Source organism: Zootoca vivipara, chromosome 10 (genome assembly GCF_965207765.1).
Source record: "Zootoca vivipara chromosome 10, rZooViv2.hap1.1, whole genome shotgun sequence".
In the NCBI taxonomy this organism is placed as follows: Eukaryota; Metazoa; Chordata; class Lepidosauria; order Squamata; family Lacertidae; genus Zootoca; species Zootoca vivipara.
The window spans coordinates 48,194,014-48,210,490 of record NC_142593.1 but is presented as its reverse complement, the minus strand read 5'-3'; positions in this window follow the sequence as shown (position 1 = coordinate 48,210,490).

Here is a 16,477-nt window from a genome sequence, read left to right as displayed (position 1 = left end):
CTCCTACCAGGACTCCCTGCCTCTCTCATCGCAGGACCTTGGACAGTTCCGAATTGGCAATTTGCTGAGGTCATATAACCCTGCCCAGTTCACTCTCACTGCTTTCTTTGATGGTGTATGTAGCATTTATTTAATCATACCATTAGTTAGCCCATAAGCGGAGTTTTCTAGGTGATAGGCAACTTCAAGTGCAGTCGGCAAAGAATGGGCATATCAGTTGGAAGTTAATGCAATAGCAGCAAAACAAAAAGACACATTAAGAGAGTGACAGAAATAGTATTTCAGGAGTTAACCTTTTATGTCATATTTTTGTACAACATGTCCCAGTGGTCACGGATGTTGTAGCCCACCAATAACTGAACCCGCCAATTCCCTATCCGTTGTATAGAAAGTAACAGATAGATTAGTAATCTGTTTCTTCTGCCTGAACTATACTGTTGAAAGCTGAAGCTTTTTAATACTTTCCTGCTTTCAAACAGAAGATTAAACAGAAGTTCTTGCTTGGCCAATTTTTTTATATATATAAAAAATTGAATAGGTGCCTTTCTTTCCCAGAAGCTGTTTTCCACTAGATGCATCTCTGAACATTTTTTGAAAGGGGCCCCCTCCTAGATCCACAGCCTTGCGGATATCAGCAGAGGACCTGGCAATACCTGAGCTGAGAATGAATTTCAAGAGGAAAGCAATCCTGGGTTGGGTGGTAAATTTTGGACAGCGTGACCCAGCCAAGACTGCCCAAAGCGGGAGAAAACTCCAAGATTATAACTTGGCTGACATTTACGGCATAGCTTCAGTTCTTTCCACTGTCCACTGACAAACTCAAATAAAAATGTTTGATGAAAGGCATTGGCAGTTTTAACTCTACTTTTTACTTCTGTGTCGATATCAGGATTGTGGTTGTCCAACAGGACTAATCTTAAATGGGTGCCATAAGCTCAGTACCACCCCCAGGAATTTGGAGGCCTCGTGGTATAAGTCTTGGGTGAAGAAATTGAGGGGTAGATGGGAATTGTGTTTTTTTAATAATAAAAAAATCACTTGACGTTCTCCATGGAACAGTAGCCCTAGACAACCAGCCTACACCATTTTTGTCACTTTCTCCATGGCTGCCACCAAACAAGCGAGAGAATGGACATTGCATAGCCCGCAAGTGTCCTGGAAATATCGGGACTTTTGATGGATTTATTGCAAGCGAAGTGTGCCAGTGAATCTTGTGCCCACACGCTACCTCTGGCGTGAGCTTTGTAGAATATGCAATGTCATTGGAAGTCGATTGAAGCCTGAATGCTGTCCTTCTGGACAATGAAGGAAAAAACGGCTTGAAAGCTGCAACTAGTGTTTATTGTAGTAGACAGTAATAAACACAGAGATTGCTATATACAGATACAGAGTGTCAACAGCGTGTACAGTCTCTCGGCAAATTGCCATCAACCAATCCCTCATACTCTAACCACCACAGACAGAATGACTCTCTCAGGACGGAGGCATATATATATATATATATATATATATATATATATATATATATATCTGCTCTGTTACAGTATAAAACTGATTGGCTGAGCTCAACCAATCCTTATCTTACACCAAAGTCTAATAACACACTCTGTGTATGCTCAGGGACTAGCTGTTCTCTGCAGGCTGTGAGGTGTGTGTGAGATATTCTGCCCAGAATATCTCACAGGGACATCCTGTTCTTTTCCTGCGAGAACACAGCGACTGTTGTGGGCGCTGTGATCTCGCGTGGTTTTTGCTCTGAGATCAAGCCCTGAAAAAAACGGGACGGGGCCATGATGATCTTGTGTGGTGCAAAACATGTTTCGGGGCATTGTGAGATTGCCCTGGGGAAAAAAAAGTGTGTCATTGGGGCTCAGTGACCTTGCACAGGTCACAAGACTTGTGCAGGAGCACGGACAGGATGATGCACGTCCTGGTTTTGAGACTCAACATGCTGGAGGTATGGAACCCATTGGTTTCTGAGACGAGGACAGTAGAGATTTTAAGAACGACTGGGAACCATTCATGTTATATCTACAGAATCAATGTAAAGAAATGGACTCACTTGCAGGGTTTGATTCAACACTTGCAATTAACAAAACAAGTGTAGCAAATAGAATGAGGATCTTAAAATGATAAGAGAACAATAATAAATATGTTTTTAAAAAGTTTTAAAGAAAAAGAAATAACCAATAATCTGGGAGAGATAAGATGCCAAAAAACCAGAAGAGGAGGCTGAGGGAAGTCGGGGAGGGGAGGGGGAAATTGGGGGGTGGTATTTTTGCTGCATGTTATGATATTTTGATGTTAAAAAATGTAAAATTTCAATTAAAAATTATTTTTTAAAAATAGGATTACATTGGTTCCTTCCAAATGGCTTTCTTCTAGCCCCCTGATCACCTTTGGTATAAACTCAATTTCAGAATGGCTATTGGAACACATTAAACTCAGAACACTTTGACATCGGGTATTTTTGGCTACGGCTAGGCCCTCAAACCTTCCTTGTGACCTTGCTAGATTGGGCCAATCCCCCTGTTCTCGCAGTAGCCAAGGAAGGCTTTAAGTTCCCATAGAAGCTTTGCAAGGGAGGGAGGAAGGGACAAAACCAGAGAAACTTGGCTGCACCATTGTGACCCTGCGCCACTTGCACCCCACCCCTGGTCTAGCGGCCGCCAGCTGCCACTGGGTGTGGATAACTGGCTGCGACGGAATAGATGGCATCATCCAAGCAGAAAAAGATAACCACTGCAGCCGTTCCTATCTATTGATTACAAGCCGATTGCTTTACGTGCCAAATCACTCTCCCGTGTTAATAGCAACGAGCTGCTATGTTTTGTGTGCCTGTTCAGATGAATTAAAGCATAATCGTGGCTGCAGCAGAGGGGGAACGAGAAGTCCACAGAGCAGATAAAGACAGTGTATACTTCTGACTCACCCTTCACACAATTTATGTTTCCATATTTATTGCCAATTAGCTTTATTGCATTTTATGCTGAAAGAGACTGTCATCTCCCTGCGTGTAATAACTTCCAATGTTCCACGGAGATGTCCCACATCCTTTATCATACTAGCCAAACAATACTTTGTTTCCTTTTTTTTGCATTTCCAGTGTGCAATCAAGAATCATCCTGGGAGTTGATATCATTTATACTGTATGTTTATCATAGACTACATAAAGATATTAGATGAGCCTGCTGGATCAGGCCAATGGCCCATCTCATTCAGCATCCCAGTGGCCTGCGGGGACCAGTTTTCCTGCACTGGGCAACGAGTCAGGAGGGTGCTGCAGAGCCCCCTGCAACAATGACTTCGAATGGAAGGCGGTCTGTGCGCGCGCCGGATTTTGGCATTGCACAGGGTGCCATGGAAATTTGAAAGCCCAAAGTGCACCACTGGAGAAAGCTGCAAAAAGGACCCAACCCCAAGAACACCCAGCCCTCCTGTGATTTCTCCCCCCCCCCCCAAATAATTTTTATTAGTTTTACAACAAGAAAGAAAAACAGCAAAAGCAAACAACACAATAAAACACAATAACATAACAATAAAAAGAAAACACAAAAATCCAAATACACAATCCTTTCCCTTTAACATTGTATATGGGGACTTCCTCGAGTTCCCTCGATGTGCAGTTCATTTCTCTTTTATCTTTAGCAATTTCCAATGCATTTTTTAAAATAAAAATTCCTTACGATTTCAAATCTCTCATACCTCTATTTACTTCACATAATTCCCAAATCCACAGCTTCTATACACTTCTAAATCTAATCTCAATATACAATTATTTTAGCATATTTTTTAAAATAAATTTTAAAATCTTTCCACTCTTCTTCTGTCGCTTCTTCTCCCCGGTCGCGAATTCTCCCGGTCATCTCCGCCTTTTCCATATACTGCATCATCTTCATTTGCCAATCATCCACTGTTGGTAGTTCATGGGACTTCCAGTTCTTGGCCAATAATACTCTTGCCGTCGTTGTGGCATACATAAAGAAATTAACATTTTTCTTGGGAATCTCTTTCCCGACTATACCCAATAGAAAGGATTCTGGTTTCTTAGTCAGCCCTCCTGTGATTTCTGGAAATGTATTCACAAGCAATCCTTCCCCTGACAGTGGAGGCAAAGGATTGCAATCATGGCTAGTAGACATGGATAGCCTCACCCTCCACAAATTTGCCCAATCCTTTAAAGCCGTACGATTTTGTGGCCATTGCTGTCTCTTGTGGAAGGGAGGTCCGTACTTTAACTATGCACTGCGTGAATGACTTTCTGTTATCTGTCTTGAACATTCTGAGTTTGAGTGCTATGAGGGGGCAGCGGAGGTTTCACCCACTTTCTCCATGCCTAACATAATTATATAAACTTCTGCCATGCCAGATCTTACTTGCCTGAAAATGTCCAAACGTGGAGAACTGAATTTAAAATAGGAAAACTGAGAAATTGAGAGAAACCAAAACTGCCACGTTTGCCCAGTCCTAGTTGAAACACAGAGAGCACTCACTATCTTTTCTTCCCAACAGGTTTTATGGCTGAATCCACATGCCATAGAGTACTAAGCTTACAACGGTGCCTTGTGATCTGCCCTGGAACCTGTGCTGTGTGGGTTGTAAACAATGAGAACCACTTTGTATATTTCCACACATTTTCACCCGGCCACCAAGAGAAACAAAATAATTTTTTTGACATTGCATAATTCAGGGATGGGGACCCAGGTGGCGCTGTGGGTTAAACCACAGAGTCTAGGGCTTGCTGATCAGAAGGTCGGCGGTTCGAATCCCTGCAACGGGGTGAGCTCCCGTTGCTCGGTCCCAGCTCCTGCCCACCTAGCAGTTTGAAAGCACATCAAAGTGCAAGTAGATAAATAGGGACCGCTCCGGCGGGAAGGTAAACGGCATTTCCGTGTGCTGCTCTGGTTCGCCAGAAGCAGCTTTGTCATGCTGGCCACATGACCCGGAAGCTGTCTGCGGACAAACGCCGGCTCCCTCGGCCTATAGAGCGAGATGAGCGCCGCAACCCCAGAGTCGGACACGACTGGACCTGATGGTCAGGGGCCCCTTTACCTTTACCTTTTAATTCAGGGATGGAGAACCTGCTTCCGTCTCCCAACTCCCATCAGCCCCAGGGAGCATAGCTTATGGGTCAGTGATGAGGGGAGTCAGAATCCAACCGTGTCACGAGGCCCACAGGCTCCTCACCTCAGGTGTAAAATGGATCCCAGCCAGACCGTAAGTCAAAGAAATCCATGTCACAATTGGTCAACCGGTGCTGAGGAAACCACCCCTGTATACAATAGTCTTCCAAATAAAACAATAATAAAAATAAACCTCCTCAGACTTTGCTGTATTTCCTCCTATCGATCCAGCTTCTTTGTTCTCCTCAGCATCATGACTCAGAGCACGTTTTCCACATCCTCACTTTCTTGATACCACAAGTCGTCATCACCATCACCGCCGCTACTGCCATAGTTTGTGCTCCAAAGCCTTACGAGGTCCACAAATCATGTCTAAAACTTCATCTGGGAACCCAGCTGTCAAATGGTGAAGCCCATTTCTTTGACATTTCTGCTTGCATTGAGTGACCTCTACTGACTTCGCTAGCCGCTCTCTCTAGGCCATTAGGCTTTGTATTAGCAGAAAGGGTGAGGGATGATGGGGGAAGAACACAGTGGATGGTATGCCTATATTTTCTGGTCTCTTAGTTTAGGAAGACCGAAATCGTAGCAGGTCTCTCCACCGCCGCCACTGGAATGCTGCAACATTTAAGCTGAATAAAACATTTCCTTTACTCTTGTCCCAAATTAGATGTAGCTCCATTCATGCTATGGGCAATTGCCAGGATGTGTGATCCAAGCCAGGAGTTGTCTCCAACCACGTTCTACTGAAGCCCACTGAAATGAATGGACCTAAATTAGCCATGTTTGTTAATTTTCAGTGAGTAGAACTAGCAATGGATACAGTTCCTAGATCCTAATGGGAGTTTGGAAACCCTACCCTGTGGTCCTGCTGTGGTCCCAATTGATCCAGGGCCCCTGTGCCTGCTATTTGCAGCAGAAGGAAAGTTTCAATTTGCAACGATGGAAGGTTCAGGGCCTCTGATCCGGACCAGTGCTGTCAACTTTCCCCTTTTTTTGCGGGAAATTCATTGTAATCTGGGGAACCGGGTTTGCATCTCCGCTCCTCCACATGCAGCCCTTACTTTCATATCCGGGAGTTGACAGCCCCATAGGATTCCTTATCTTCAAATCCGGGGGTTGACAGCTATGATCCGGACCAGAATTGCACCAGGGGGAAATGGGTTAAAGCCTCAGCCCCTCTCCACAAGTCCCAATCCAGATCGGGGACTCCACACACGCTATTTGCTTTTTTAAAACCCATTCACACGATTGCTAGCTGGGGTCTATGCTGCCATGTCTAATTTGGCAAATCCACACAGTGATCAACTCCTGCCTGGAAACCGATGTCCCCACTGTGGAAGGACGTGTGGATCCAGAATTGGCCTCCACAGTCACTTACGGACCCATTGTTAAAATCGTGCTTATGGAAGACAATCTTACTTGGCTACGAGTGATCGCCAAAGAAGAAGAGTCTAGAAGTGCCCAAGTCGTTCTTCAAAGGAACTGCTGCAGAGATCCTTCTCCTGTGCATCATCTCGACACCTGATGGAATTATGCCCTCTGACGCAATTATGGATAAAATTATGGCATGGAGCATCTTGATCCATTGGAGTTTTTTCTCAGATTGGTTTGCCAGCTCCACAGGGTTCTCTTTTTAATTGAAAACCACTTGTACCATTTACTCCTTTCTGCGTTTGTGCTTTCCGCTATTGCAGGAGTACTTGGCACTGCATCATCACCAGTCCACAACCCTAGAAGAGACCCTTCAAACAGGTCTTTCATCCTGAGGAGTAACACAATGGAACGTTTCTGACATTTCTTGACATACATCCACTTACCACTGGATCCTTTAAGTCCCTGCCAAGCTTTTATGAAATTGGTGAATAAGGACCCAGAAGATCTCTTGGTGTGCGTCAGTTTTAGTAACCAGATAACTGGTTGCAGGTAAGCATGACCAGAGAGCCTTGCTCTTTTCCTTACAAACCTGTTTCCTCCACTTTGCCACTGTGTACATGGGTTTTTCCCAAGAGAGCAAATAGCAGCTGCAGTGGGGAGGTGTAAGCAGGGAAACTGTACTGTGAGGGGAAGGTTAGCCACCCTGCTCCTATGCTCTTGCCCTACTAATCTGGAAGCTCTTTGAAGCTGCTATTTGGAAAGGATTGAAGGAGACCCAGATACACTGAAGGAGGCTGGGCAGCCGTCTCTCAGGGATGCTGTGGCTGCATCCTGAGTCGCAGGTCCCACACTAAGCAAGGAGTGGGACAAAAATCTAGATCACTAAATGACTGGATCACTTGTCACTAGAACAGTAGCGTAGTGTATGTATGTGTGTGTGTGTGTGTGAGAGAGAGAGAGAGAGAGCGCCACAGTGGCAGTTGCACAAAAATTGGTAGGGTGCACAAAATTTCAACATTCAGTGCTGCCTCAATACAGCCGTGTGCTTCTGTCACTGGGCTCCGTTGAAAATGGCTTCATGGGAACCAGGAAGTGACCTCTCCAGACAACGGAACGACTCTCCTTTTCTTTCCTCTGTGGCTGCGATCTCCTGGGTGACGTGGATGCCATTAGGCAGTTGAATGCGCATGCGTACAACATCCGTTTCCCTCCCTTCCACCCTCCGCTCCATGCTGCTCCAACTCTGGCAACCCACGCTATGCTACTGCACAATGGCAACCCACGCTATGCCACTGCACTTGGAAGAATGTCCAAGTTCCCTTCCAGTTCTGTGATCACCATTGTCACATCGAGTTTGGCCCTTAGCTATTCTATCTTCTCAGCGTTCATTTGTAGATCTTGCTTCTAAGAAGCCTGTTTGAATGGGACAGGTGATTCCTGCGACCCCATCCCAAAGCCCTCACCCATTTGAAACACACTATCCAGAATGACACTACCAAGTCATCATACACAGCTTACAACGAGGTGTCCTCACACACACTGTCTTTGGCATGCATGCAGCGAAGTCTAACTCTCAGGAGCGGAGGTCGTTCACACAGGGGTTTAGAAAGCCACTCCCCCATGCCAAGCACCTTTCCCCATCTTTAAAAGGGGCTGTGGCTTGGGATGAGAGGGGAGGGGCTTGGGGAGAGCTGGGGGGGCTATCTGGGGCGATAGGCAGGGGTGAAGTGTAAAGGGAGGAGGGCTTGGTCAGGTGTGTGGTCAGGGCAATGGGGTAGGTGGGGTTGGCAAGCAGAGCAAACTGGGGGATGCTATCAGACCCCCCTTCTTAGGCTCAGGTTGTGTTGTTGTTTAGTCGTTTAGTCGTGTCCGACACTTCGTGACCCCATGGACCAGAGCCCGCTAAGCACTCCCCTCTTCCACTGCCTCCCGCAGTTTGGTCAAACTCATGTTCGTAGCTTTGAGAACACTGTCCAACCATCTCGTCCTCTGTCGTCCCCTTCTCCTTGTGCCCTCCATCTTTCCCAGCATCAGGGTCTTTTCTAGGGAGTCTTCTCTTCTCATGAGGCGGCCAAAGTATTGGAGCCTCAGCAGGGCCGTCTTGAGCAGATCGCGCGCCCTGGTGCTGAGGGGCGGAGATCACTCCGCCGCCCGCCCCGCCCTCGCAGGGCGCAATTGGTTTCCGCATGGCGCCCTCCTTGCCCAGCTTATCACCCCCCCCCGTGGTGCACTGCGCCACCGGGGGTCTATGTAGAGCCGGCCCTGAGCCTCAGCTTCACGATCTGTCCTTCCAGTGAGCACTCAGGGCTGATTTCCTTCAGAATGGATAGGTTTGATCGTCTTGCAGTCCATGGGACTCTCAAGAGTCTCCTCCAGCACCATAATTCAAAAGCATCAATTCTTCGGTGATCAGCCTTCTTTATGGTCCAGCTCTCACTTCCATACATCACTACTGGGGAAACCATAGCTTTAACTATACGAACCTTTGTTGGCAAGGTGATGTCTCTGCTTTTTAAGATGCTGTCTAGGTTTGTCATTGCTTTTCTCCCAATAAGCAGGTGTCTGGCTCAGGTTGTATACATGTGTAAATGAGCCATCTATCCTGAAGACAGCACAGACTCTGCTGTTCCTCGTTCCAAGAAAACCAAACACACTGAACCCCCTGAAATCACTCACTGCTCAGAGATTGAGGTGGCACGTAATTATATATACATATATAATTATATATACATATATAAATATATAAGGAGAGAGAGAGAGAGAGCTTCTGGCCTTTTTACTATTGCAGATGTAAGCAATAATGTATTCTACTCTACTGCTCTTGAAGAGCAAGCATAAACTCTATTGAGCTACCAGTAGTTCTATTTCCAGGCTGTTTGGCAATGATTTGCTGCCTGCTTAGCCCCCGCCCAAGACAAAATCTCTAATTGTGGGCTTGAACAGATCTTCTTCTACAAGGTCACACACTTCTTGTGATCACTAACAGCGGAAAGTGTTTTAGTTCCTGAGTTTCAAGTCATAATCAGGCAAATGGAAGGGATGACGGGTGCCAGTTGATGGAAAACCACTCTTCAAAACAAGCGCTGATTATGGAATAGCGTTGGCTTCCATAAACTCTCGATTTTCCTGAAGGCTTTTGCAGAACACATTTTTCTCTGCCCCTTTTATTTCATTTTATCCCTGTTTCCCGAATTCACACTCGACAATGACCCTTTCATTTTCTAGAAGTGTATGCCCCCTGGGCTTATTTTCTTTCTTACTCTGTCGCTTTCAACCAATTTGCTCATTCTGCTCTTCTCAGTATTCACTATAATACGTAGTGCACATATACCAGTGGTGATCTCCTTTCTCCTAGTGCTTTTGCTCATGAAGCCAAAATGGCACAATGCACACTGGAATTATCACTTGTCAGTCGCCTTGAAATGCAGAGAGACTTTTGCAGGGGACACATGCCCACACAGAAGACCAGCAGGGAAGAGGAATGGGATGGAGGAATTCTAACCAGCCTTGAACAGCAGCACTGCACACTGCAACATTTTGTTGCAGGCCTACCCTCAGAACAATTTTCAGCATTTAAATCCATCGTTCAATCTGACCCTTATGGGGAAGGGCTGTCGCTCAGCAGCAGAGCATATGCTTTGCATGCAGAAGGTCCCAAGTTAAATCCCTGGCACCTCCAGGTAGGACTGGGAGAGATACTTTGGGATATTTTTGGGAGAACAAAAGGCTAAGGAGTGAACCCTACACAAATCCGGAGTGGAGTCTCACACAGGTTTGGATGGTGTCTTCTGTGCCTCCTATCATGGAATTCTACTCCATATTGATCCAGAGCAGATTCCAACGTCTAGTTAGCAGAGTAAAAACTTAAACACGTTGCGGGATTCCCCCCCCCAAAATAAACCAGAGGCAATTAATATTTCATCCAGCAGAGGTTTACTGCTAATGAAGGCAAATGAGCATAATGGTCACAAATCCAATACATTTCGGGTTGGCACTGTCCATAAGAAACCCAGTTGCAGCAGACTTATCTTAAACTTACAATAATTATAAACACTATATGCAGAACACCACACCAGAAAGAAAGGCTATAGACAGAGAAAGTGAAACCCAGGCTCCTTCTAGTCAGCATGACCTTGACAGTGTTAGGATTCTTGCTCCGTGTTTGCAGCCACGGGATTGTTTTTTAATCACATGACGGTGTATGTTTCCATTCCACAGTGTGGGAAGTGACGGAGACAGGATGTCTGTGCTGCTGTGTTCCGTGAAGTGGGACTATTGTCCTTTGTTCTCTCTCTTTGCTGTCTGATGAGAAAGAGGAAGGAGCTGAGGCAGAATGCTGCCAACACTCTGCAGGCTCCTAAGCGTGCCGATGCCTCTTGGTATCAGTCGCTGTGATGTTCGGGCTGGAGAAAGCTTTTGAAGCTCCCAAACGACCGACCAGGAGGAAGAGAACATGCCAGTCGGGCATGTCTCTCTGCCAGGGTCCTACACGCGAGTAGGACGATCCTAACAGACAGAAGAGGTAACAGAACCAGTTTAAGCCAGCTGTACCCAGCTTCTCTGAAGGAATAACCCAAACATCACACACCTCTTCTGCTTGTTTCTTTCACACAGAGAAGCTTTCAGATCCCTCTTGAATGAATAGGAAAGATCTCTTCACATCAGATCAATTCTTTCTGCACTACCGTAAGAAATGCAAACTGACACCGCTTCTGACAACTCCTGCAGCCATGCTGGTCCCAAATGTATTGCTCTGCTTTCCTTTGGACTATAACAACAAGGCCAAGGCCACTGCCCAGACTTGCGTCCCGGGGAGGCCTCTTCGTTGCTGCTAAAGCCATGGTTTTACTTCACCCACAGAGGCACACTCCATTGTCTCTTGAGACAGATGCCAACATTTGTTTCAGAAACTGTGGATCTGGTGGGCTCCCCTTGAAACATGAAACGAACTGAATTCCTCAACTATCAGAACTTCACCCGTGTCATCACTCGCCTGCCCTTGTCTCAGGTGTCACGATTAACCACAACCTTTATCTCTTTTTTTTGCACTTCTCAGATCAAATAATAACATATAACCAATTTGGGAGAACGCTTTAAAATCTAACCAGTCCTGCTCTGTCTGGTCCTTCACCACACCACTTTGAGATGTTCAGGGAAGTTTTTAATGGTTGATGTTTTATTGTGTTTTTAATATTTTGTTGGGAGCTGCCCGGGGTGGCTGGGCCAACCCAGTCAGATGGGCAGCATATAAATAATAATAAAATGATGATGATATCAGAGAGCACATTACAGCAACCAAATAACAATGGGTCATAGAGAAGACACTATTATGTGGCAGAAACGTAAAGGAAGGAAATAAGAGCACAAATAACGACAATTTGATTATATAAATTAATATCCATAAATGTCTTTCTGATGCAGAAAGCTTGGTTGTGTCACATTTTGCCTAAAGCTAAGCAGGAAAAAGGTTTGAAAATGAGAACTAAGCGTCAGTTAGTTGTACACAGATGTGACTGCAATTTATTCATATGAAGGAGAAGTTGTCTCAAAGGAAAACAGCCGAGTCATTTAAAGTGAATCACTGTGTTTGTTGCACCTGGATTCCCTTCTATATGCTTAGTAACACAGAATAAATTACTATGATGGAAAATACAGAATTATGGTGGTGTATCTATACAAACTGATTTTGCAATGTATACTGTAATTAAAGCACAGAAAAGAAGCTGTATGCATGCATTTATATTCAGGTTATACTCTGATTTCCAAACTACAAAATACAGGGAGATGCTGTACGTTCAGGATGCTTCTGCCCTGGTTTCAGCTCAGAGGCTCGTGTGCACAGAAGAAACAAACCTCTGTACGCAAGCAGATGTTGCGAGCCCAGTTCCTCTCCCAGTCTAGTTTTTGGGAGCGTTACAAAATTTGCGATAGTGCCAGTCAGCTGTTCAGAAGGAGGCTCTGGGGAACAGGAGTGAGTTTTGCCTAAAGGTAAAGGTAAAGGAGGGCACAAGGTGGTAATGGTAAAGGTAACGGAGGTAATGGTAAAGGTAATGGAGGGCACAAGGAGAAGGGGATGACAGAGGATGAGATGGTTGGACAGTGTTCTCGAAGCTACGAACATGAGTTTGACCAAACTGCGGGAGGCAGTGGAAGACAGGAGTGCCTGGCGTGCTCTGGTCCATGGGGTCACAAAGAGTCGGACACGACTAAACGACTAAACAACAACAACAAAAAACAAACGTAAAGGACCCCTGAACGTTAGGTCCAGTCGCGGATGACTCTGGGGTTGTGGCGCTCATCTCGCGTTATTGGCCAAGAGAGCCGACGTACAGCTCCCAGGTCATGTGACCAGCATGACTAAGCCACTTCTGGCGAACCAGAGCAGCACACAGAAACACCGTTTACCTTCCCACCGGAGCGGCACCTATTTATCTACTTGCACTTTTATGTGCTTTCAAACTGCTAGGTTGGCAGAAGCAGGGACCAAGCAACGGGTGCTCACCCCGTCGCAGGGATTCGAACCGCCGACCTTCTGATCAGCAAGCCCTAGGCTCAGTGGTTTAACCCACAGCGCCACCCATGCTACTCAACAGCTAATCAGTATGATAGGCAATTGTTTCACCAGGATCCCTTTACACAGCCCCATTGGGAGGAAAGCCTTTGAGTACCGCCTATGTGCTCCTGTTCACAAGATCTCTGTTAATGTTGCCGTTTTAGAAGCCTTCCAGGAGCTGCCGCAATCTTTGATGTGGTTAAGGGGTTCCATGCTATGTTTCTTCTTCTTGACCAATCAGCTTAGAAGTACCCAAGCAAAATGTTGGTTATAGACCTAGTGAAGAAGGGTCCTCCCCACCCTGCCCAACAATTGTAACATTTGTCTGTTTCAGTCATCTGATTATTCGTTCATTCATTTATTCATTCATCTATTTATATATTGAAGAGCATTTGTAAACTTCTTAATTTTAATATAATTTCCTAAGTGGTACACACACACACACACACACACACACACACACACACACACACACACACGTACGTACACCATCATTTTAAAAATACAGCCTAAAACCAATAAAGCAGTGGTATAAAAGCATATTATCATAGAATCTTAGAGTTGGGTGCTCTAGTCCAACCTCCTGCAATGCAGAAATCTCAGCTAAAGCATCCCTGACAGATGGCCACCCAACCTCTGTTTAAAAACCTCCAAGGAAGGAGAGTCCACAACCTTCCGAAGGAGTCCGTTCCACTGCCGAACAGCTCCTACTGTCAGAAAGTTATTTCTGAATGTTAAGTCGGAATCTCCTTTTTTGTATCTTGAAGCCATTGGTTCTCCAGAGCAGGAGAAAACAAGCATGTTCCCTCTTCCAGGTGGCAGCCCTTAAGATATTTGAAGATATCAAACAAATAAAATAGGGTCTTATTCAGGGTAAGGGAAGCCTCTTCATTTCCCCAACACCACTTGCTTTCTGAAAAAATAAAATTAATAGAGTGATCGTTGGTTGGGGAAAGTGCACGTGAATTGCCCCATCAATAGTGTTCTTGTATTTGTATACAGTAAAAGCATAACAAAACATCAAACATTAAAAACTTCCCTGTACGGGGCTGCCTTCCCGTGTCTTCTAAAAGTTGCATAGTTATTTATCCCCTTGACATCTGAAGGGAGGGCATTCCATGGGCCAAGGGCACCAATAGAGCAGTGTCTCTACTTTGCAGAACTACAGCTGTGAAGATGCAGAAAAGAGTCTGGTGCAGATTTAATAAGGGAAGTAACATGCTAGCGAAGATACTGTCAGGATCCCCTGGAGCAAAGTTTCCCTTGTTTCTATGCAGAAGAAATGTGTTGGTGAGAGGCGGAGGGGAGCACAAAATGAAAGATGGGTTTTGAAAACTGGATAACATCAACAGACAGGGGCATATATGGTGGGTGTCCGCAGAGGTGTTCCCCGGTATCTCTCAAAGGCTCCAGGCGCAATAATGCACGCAGGATACAATAACAGAGTGCACGGGCTTCATCAATCAGAGGCGACAGTGTTCACGTGTGAATATCCCTGGAGTTATCAGCACCTGTAATCCTCCAAATAAAGAGCCCCTTCCCCCTACTTTGATAAGGGAATGGCAGTCGGAGGCCTTATCAAGTCTCACCAAACAGAGGGGAAAACAAAGATTCCCACTTCATTTATGGACGAGGAGGGTCCTGAAATGGGGAGGGGGAGATGGCGTTTTCTTTAGACGAGGCATAGCACGTTTCATTCCCATTGATAGCTTTTGTTTGTTTGTTTGTTGGCTTGTTTCGTGAATAGGGGGAGATATGAATGAATGGCACAGGGTAGAGCAGTGAGAGGGAGGGCTGGTGCATTAATCAGAAAATATCAGGAGCTTGCAACAGGGTGCGTTTGATGTGCAAAAGGAAGAAGGTGAAGAGGCTGCTGTGCAATCTGGCTTCCACTCAGAACTGGTGCCAGGCCTGTAATAAATTATAAAACCACCACCATCGAGAAGACACAATCTTGGAGAAATTAAGCGCAAAAATTAAGCATAAAATTAACTGTTGGAATGGGCAAGAACTTGAGGCTAGATGAAACAAAATTGCACCCTGGTCACGCTGGACTTGTGCCCTGTAGTCTGGCTCTACCACTGCACGGACGTATAAAATGGACTTATACAGAACTGAACCTCTTGTTCGTAAAGCTCAGCACTGTTCGACCTGCCTAGCAGCCCCTCCCCAGTTTCTCAGAGGGCATTTCCTCATTCTGCTCCCGAAAGCTCCACTTTGGGCTGCATGTGGGACATTATGTAGCATGCAAGGGTGCACTCTGTTGAGCTACAGGCATCCCTCTACCACTCAGCAGAGAGGACAATATTGAGCAGCTGGCAGTGGGCTTGGTAAATGGGAAAACCTACATGCTTTCCCAGCAGGAAAGGCAAATGTGACCTTCTGCAACAAACTGTTGCAGTGTAAACTCCCTCCAAATAGGAAAACTCCGGTTTTCCCTCCAGACAGGACATCCCAATCTCTCTCTCTCTCTCTCTCCCCCCCCCCTTTCCAGTTTCCCTTTTCTAACTGACATGCAACATTCCAGGACAACTGATTCGAAGTGCTGGTTTTACTGCATAAAGCCCTATACTGTACAGCTTGAGATCAGGATACCTGAAAGACCTTAAATACCCAATCCAGCACTGCACTCTGCAGGTGAGGGCTCCCCGGAGATGCCACCTTATCATTATCAGGATGCCCGTCTCACGCAATACAGAAATCAGGCTCCTACTGTCACGGCACCTACCCTTTTCAATTCCCTCCCGTTAAATATTAATTGGGCTGTCGTGGGAGGAAGCTGCCTCCGCAGCTCTCTTGTGAAGACGGAACTGAGCCCCGGCTTCCCTTCCTGCAGCTCCAACCTCGATGAGGGAGCCTTTCGTGGGGCACCTGCTCGCGCCCCTCAAAACAATGTCCCCGGGGCCACGGCTCCCCAGGCTACGCCACTGGTCTCCTCCCTGCACTTATTGCAAAAATGAGAGCGGACAGAAGCCCTTAGCTTTCAATACACCTTTACCTCCAGTGGGCGATTTCCCCTCAGAAGTCAGAGAAATGTACCTGGCACATGTTCAGAGGAACATTTCCAATTTATTAGGACTTTAAGCATCTCAGGACTGAAATCAAGTCGGGGGCTAAGCCTTGCTATACCTACCTCAGCTGGAATATTATTATTATTATTATTATTATTATTATTATTATTATTATTATTATTATTATTATTATTATTTATATACCACCCAATACCGGGGGTCTCCTCCCTCCTCAGGCTCTCTCTGAGAGGACAGTTCCCCTCTGGCGTTCTAGAGGTAAGAGCTTGCTTGTGCTAGTGGGGTAAGAGTCCCTCTGCACTGTTTCAGAGACACCCTCTTCTTTAGGAGGACTTCACAAGGCTGAGCCTCGGGAGCTGAGAGCAGAATCTAGGGCCGACCCCACCCCTCTTGGC